Source organism: Thunnus thynnus, chromosome 11 (genome assembly GCF_963924715.1).
Source record: "Thunnus thynnus chromosome 11, fThuThy2.1, whole genome shotgun sequence".
NCBI lineage: Eukaryota > Metazoa > Chordata > Actinopteri > Scombriformes > Scombridae > Thunnus > Thunnus thynnus.
Window position 1 is genome coordinate 32,508,297 of NC_089527.1, and position 6,285 is coordinate 32,514,581.

General features: G+C 45.1%; 1 pseudogene; it reads left to right on the plus strand.

Moving 5' to 3' along the window:
* Positions 1-940: 940 nt before the first annotated feature.
* Positions 941-5,893, plus strand: LOC137192065 (uncharacterized; annotated as a pseudogene).
* The last annotated feature ends 392 nt before the right edge of the window (positions 5,894-6,285 follow it).

Genomic DNA, 6,285 nt, shown 5'->3' on the forward strand with positions numbered 1-6,285 from the left:
TGGGATTGCTCAAGGTGCTGTAGGACAGGGGCCTTTTACGGCACCTGTGCCTGTGGAGGTGTCCGTTATCTAATGATTTCTGCATGCTCTCATTCGTAATCTTATTTTGTTTTTTGTTTGTGTGTTTGTTAGGAAACCCAGATCAAGCAACAGAATGACTCATGGAGAAATACCCCCAGAGGAGCCTGAGGGGGGGGCGGGGGGGGGGGGGATGAGAACCCCAGTTCAATGAGGATGTCAATAAGGTGCTTGAAGCATCTGTGGAGGGAGACATGGAGGGAAGGCTGCAGGTGATGACAACCATCATCACCAGTCTAGCCCTGAAGAGGTTTGGTGTATAGGAGAAGAGGCAAGCCTGAACACCTTACGGCATGAAATTAAGGGCAGTGAAGATCCACCAGATCCAACAGGAGCTGAAGTCCCTCAAAAAGCAGCACAAGGAAGCCGACAAGGAACAGCACCACCCCTTGGCAGAGCTGTGGACCGTCTTGAGGAAAAGACTTATGACTCTGCGCAAAGCTGAATTCCACCAAAGACGTCGGAAGGAGCAAGCCAGAAAGTGGGCTTCCTTCATAGCAAATCCCTTTGGCTTCACCAAACCACTGCTGGGGCAGAAACAGAATGGGAACCTGGCCTGCTCAAAGGAGGAAATCGACCTGCACATTCAGAACAACTACAATCAATCAATCAATTAATTTTTATATATATATAGCGCCAAATCACAACACATAGAGCAGGTCTAGACCATACTCTTTAATTTACAGAGACCCAACAATTCCCATGAGCAAGCCCTTGGTGACAGCAGTAAGGAAAAACTCCCCTTTAACAGGTAGAAACCTCAAGCAGAACCCGGCTCTTGGTGGGCGGCCATCTGCCTTGACCGGCTGGGTTGAGAGTGAGAAAGAAAGAGGGCGGAGGGAGAGGGGGAGGAGGAGAGGGGGACGGACAGAATAACAACAATCATAACAATAACAATAACAGCAGCAATAGCCGGGGAAGGACACCAACAGGACTGCGAAGGACCACGAAGGCTTGGCCTGCAACCCAGGGTTTCTTGTGAGATAAGAAAGCACAAAAAACTCTGGCACAAAAATAATCCTACCTTATTTAATTATCTGTACAAGCATCTTGAGGGTACAAAAACTCATGCAAGACTTTTATTTTTCCTTAGCTAATAATACAACACAACCACACATTTTAGCTAGTAAACTACTGTCCACTTTTAATCTTGATGCCGGCATGGTGAAACGGGTACTGGACTTCATAACATGTAGGCCCCAGACAGACAGGGCTAATGATGCTCTATCCCAGAAGCGATTGTCATCCACAGGCTCACCCCAGGGGTGTGTCCTGTCCCCATTACTGTATATTCTATATAAAAATGACTATCAGAGTAACTAAAATGACAGGCATCTCCTGAAGTTCACAGATGACACTGGGGTGGCTGTGGCTCAGGAGGTAGAGTGAGTCATCCACTAATCGGCAGTTCGGCGGTTCAATTCCCAGTGTGAATGACTAGATTTCCTCTGATGGGCAGGTTGAGACCTTGCATGGTAGCCCCTGTGCCTGTTCAGTGTATGAATGTGTGTGAATGGGTGAATGTGATCAATCAATAAAGTCTGCAGAGTGCCAGGGCCCTCGGACCCGATCAGGGACACATCAGCCTCCAATCAGGGCTTTTATGGATGACCTAACAGTCACCTCAGAGTCAGTGCCAGGATGCAGTTGGATCCTTCAAGGAATGGAAAAACTTATCTGGTGAGCTTGGATGGGCTTCAAGCCGGAAAAGTCAAGATCACTCATGCTGAAGAAGAGATGAGTCATGGACAGGTTCATCTTCAACTACGATGAGTCACTGATCCCAACCGTCTAAGAGAAGCCAGTGAAGATTTTGGGCAAGTTCTTTGACAGCAGCCTCAAGGACTCCATATCTGTTCAGTCAACCTGCCAGGAACTGGAAAGAGTGGATATACCAGCATGGTATATTGCCAAGGATACTCTGCTCCCAGCTCCACCGTAGAGACCTTGTAGAGGAAGGTCAGTGGCTGTCCCAGGAGTTTGCTGGGGTTGCTCGGAAACCTCATCAATATCGCCCTCTATGGAAACATCACAAAGCTTCAGTTGCCCTTAAAGTCTTTGGAAGTGGAGTTCAAGGTGACACACACAAGAGAGCTGATGTACAGAGACTCTAGTGAACCAAAGGTGGCCCAGGCAGAAGTGGTGGTGAAGAATGGAAGGAAGTGGAGAGCTGAGGATGCTGTCCTTGAAGCGGAGTCATGACTGCGCCACAGTTTTGTTGGGAGTAGTGACCCATGGGAGAGCAGGCTTGGGAATGTTCCCAACGCTATGGTACAAGAAATGCAAGGGGATGGAGAAACGAAGGCAGATTCAGGAGGAGGCAAGGGCGTCTGTGGAAGAAGGAAGGTCGAGCAGAGCTGCTGATATGAGTCAGCAGGGGGTCCGGACAAGGTGGGAGTAAGCCATGGACCAGAAAGTCACATGGACAAGCAGCACCGCACCACATCACTGTCATGATTCAGGTGGCATACGATGTCTTGCCCAGCCCAGCAAACCTCTTTAGCTGGGGCAAAGTGGAGACTCCTGCCCAAAAGTACTTGACCAGAGCCAATACACTTGGCGCCATAACCAGGTGCTGAAACCTATTGCAGAAGCAAGGGAATCAGCAGCCACAGCCCAGTGCACACCACTACCTGTGCAATTGTTTTTGTCAAGGCAGGAGAGCAGCCATGGGTAGAACATAAGACGGCAGCGGGGATCCTGGTGACCGCCCAGGACTGGCAGCTCTCTGTGGACCTGGAGAAACAGCTGAGGTTTACCTGTGACATTTTCAGTACCACTCAGGCCAGATATCCTCCTGGTCTAAGAGAACACCAAAAACATCATCATCATGGAGCTGACAGTTCTGTGGGAGGACCATATGAAGGAGGCTCATAAAAGTAAGAGGACTAAGTATGAACAGCTGGTCATCAACTATTGCATGCAGGGCTGGAAGGCTAGATGCATGCCCATCAAGGTACATTGCAGACGATTCATTGGGCACTCCACAAACCCTTAAGTGCGCCGGGCATCACAGGAGTAACAAGGAGCAGAGCACCACCACTGAAGCAGCTGAGAATGCCTCAAGGTGGCTCTGGATCCAGAGAGGACAAGTAAGTGCCAATTGAACACAAGCTGTTCAAAACCCCAAACACCCAATAACCCCAGGTTACATCATTGTCGATGTGTGCAGGTGCATCAGAAGATGTATTTAAATAATCTTACATCTGTGAACCTTAGGTAGTCACCTGGAAGGCTTTTCCAAAAATCTTGAAAGAGTTCACACATTTGCTAACAAGGCTGGTTTTCCCAAAACCCATCTCAATTGAGTTTAGGTTGGGTGATTGTGGAAACAAGGTCATCTGATGCAAATAGCCAATAGCCCTTACATGGCCTGGAGGTGTGTTTTGGGTCATTGTACTGTTGAAAAACAAATGATGGTCCCACTAAGTGTAAACCAGATGGGATGTTGTGGTAGCCATTAGGGGTGTGCAGAGAGCCCAGTATTTGTATTTGTATCTGTATTTGTTGAGGCAGCAAAAATATTTGTATTTGTATTTGTATTCGAATAAAAGTGGAAATTGTGGAGTGTGGATTAAAAATCCTGCTTTTGTTTTTATTACCTTTTTAATTTTAGAAAATTAAAGTGTTACAATAAGTGTTCATCAATAAACTACCTTACGAAGGAGGTCCCCACACCAGGTCTCAAACTGGAGTCTCCCAGATCATAAATGAGTGCGTGGACTATTGAGCTAAAACTTTACTCATCGACTCATTGCAGACAGACCTCTACCTATTTATACACCCATAATATAGAGACAGCACACCGTGTAACATGTAGGGTAGAACGTCAAAGGTGGTTATTGCTTTGCATTTTTCATTTATTGCCTATTTTTTACAACCTAACTTTGTGGAAAGGAGAAGGGGAACAACAGGTTGTGGAGAGTGGAGAGCACGCTGTGCACATTGCTACATGCACAGCGTGCGCAAGTTTGCTGCTCTGCTCCGAGAGTAGTTACGCCAAGCCACAATGCCATTACACAGCACAGCAAAATAAAATAAGTAGTCTACCTGTTGGAGGTGTGCTGGTTGTCTGCAGCTCCTCATAAAACATCTCACTGTGGCTATTTCTGGTTGTACTAGTCCTCCTTGCATCATTTCTAACTGATCCGCTGAACAAATAGCTCTAATAGCTCCATATGTTGTTGTTCCTACCAGTTTTTAGCGCAGCCAACGAAGCTCCGCTAAGCCAGTGAGGAACTTGTTTTTACTTCCTTTAAATTCTTCACAATAAAAGTCTCCCATTATTTAGTCATTTAAAAGCTTTTAATTTGAAGCAGTAAAGCAGGAAATGTTTGGTTTGTAATGATGGTAAAGTTATGCAACTCTGATACGTAAATCTGGCCAATCAGAACAGAGTGGGCCTTAAAGAGACAGGAGCTGAAATGTAGTGTAAGAGAAACCGTGTATATTGAGGGGCTGCATAAATAAGGAGTTTTTTTGAACTTTATCGTGCAGAGCTACTCCAGTGAGTCCAAAAATAAAAAAATAGAGCTGAAATGAGCATAATAGTTCCTCTTTAAGTGACCGCACTTAAAGATACTTTCATAGTTCTTGAAATTTGGCTGACCTCTATGTTTTAAGTAATGATGGACTGTCATTTCTGTTTACTTGGTTGAGCTGTTCTTGCCATAATATGGATTACTACAGTACAGGAATAGGGCTATTCACTGTATACCAACACTACCTCAGCACAACACCACTGATGGTCTCAAATGCATTAAGAAGGCAAGGAATTCCACCAATTAACATTTGACAAGGCACACCTGTTTATTGAAGACCAATCCAGGTGACTATATCTTGAAGCTGGTTAAGACATTGCCAATAGTGTGCAAAGCAGTCAACCAGGCAGACTTTTGACTGGTACTATACACGGTACCAGTTAAAAGTTTGGACACACCTTCCTCTTCACTTGAACGCGAAAGTGTGTCCGTTTTTCTTGTGGCAAATTTTTGATGTTATTTAACCTTGTGGAAAATAACATCAAAAATTTGCCACAAGAAAAACGGACACACACAGGTTTTCAGGTGTACGTCAACAAGTAACCTCTGTCAATAAAGATATACCAGGGTAGTGATAGACAGGTAAGTAAATAAAACAGGAAATAATACAGAAATAATAAAACAAACAAAAAATCCCCCCCCCCCTTCTCTAAATTCCACTATACATGCAGGATATATCCTAACAGTATGTTGCAAAGTACATGAACAACAAACAAACAATGACGAAGTGTACAGCTCTGGGAAACCGGATAACACAATGATCAATTTCTTTTGTATTGTCAATATGGAATGGAACAGATGTTTTCTAGGAACTTTAGTACAGTGGTTGGTGCAGGAGAAAATCAAATCCTGCTCTGCAATTGGTTACTGCTTCGGCATCAGTGGTGTCGCTGCTAATTTGCATAAAGTTAAACTCTGCTCAACTTGAACTTGACACTCTTGGCACTGGCATCACACTGCTTGCCTCTGCCGAGGCATCTGAAGCCCTTCGTCGCCAGCTTTCACTGAAAATGAACGACTGCTGGCTGCTTTGTCACTTATGAATCTTGGGTGTGAATGCACAGTTAGAGATAGGTGCTCCTGGACGCCTCCCTCTGGAGGTGTTCTTGGCATGTCCAACTGGTAGGAGACCCTGGGGCAGACCCAAATCACGCTGGAGGGATTACATATCTTTCCTGGCCTGGGAACACCTTGGGATCCCCCAGGAGGAGCTGGAGGGTGCTGCCGGGCAGAAGGATGCCTGGGTTTGGTTAATCAGTCTGATGCCACCATGACCCGGTCCTGGATAAGTGGCAGAAAATGGATGGATGGATGGTGCTGGGTAGATTTTATTTTTATTGGTGTGATACTTGGAGACAATTGCATGTGCCAGTGGCTCCAGTAATAAAATAAATACGATTGCATCACCCCCCTTACTAATTATGGTTATTTGAAGTTTTTTTTACATGTTAGTATTATTACCCCCTTTGTTTTATTTAAAGCAGGACAGGAACCACACACTTCATTGAGGTGGTTTTCCAATCTATTAAAATCCTTTCTAAGCAGATGCAGTTGTCCTGGAACATATAAATCAATCTTATTTCTTGCAAGTAATGTAAGGAGGCTGCTCTTTCAGCTGATCCAGTTTTAATCGCAGGATTTTATTCTCATTCCGTAGAGTGTCCTG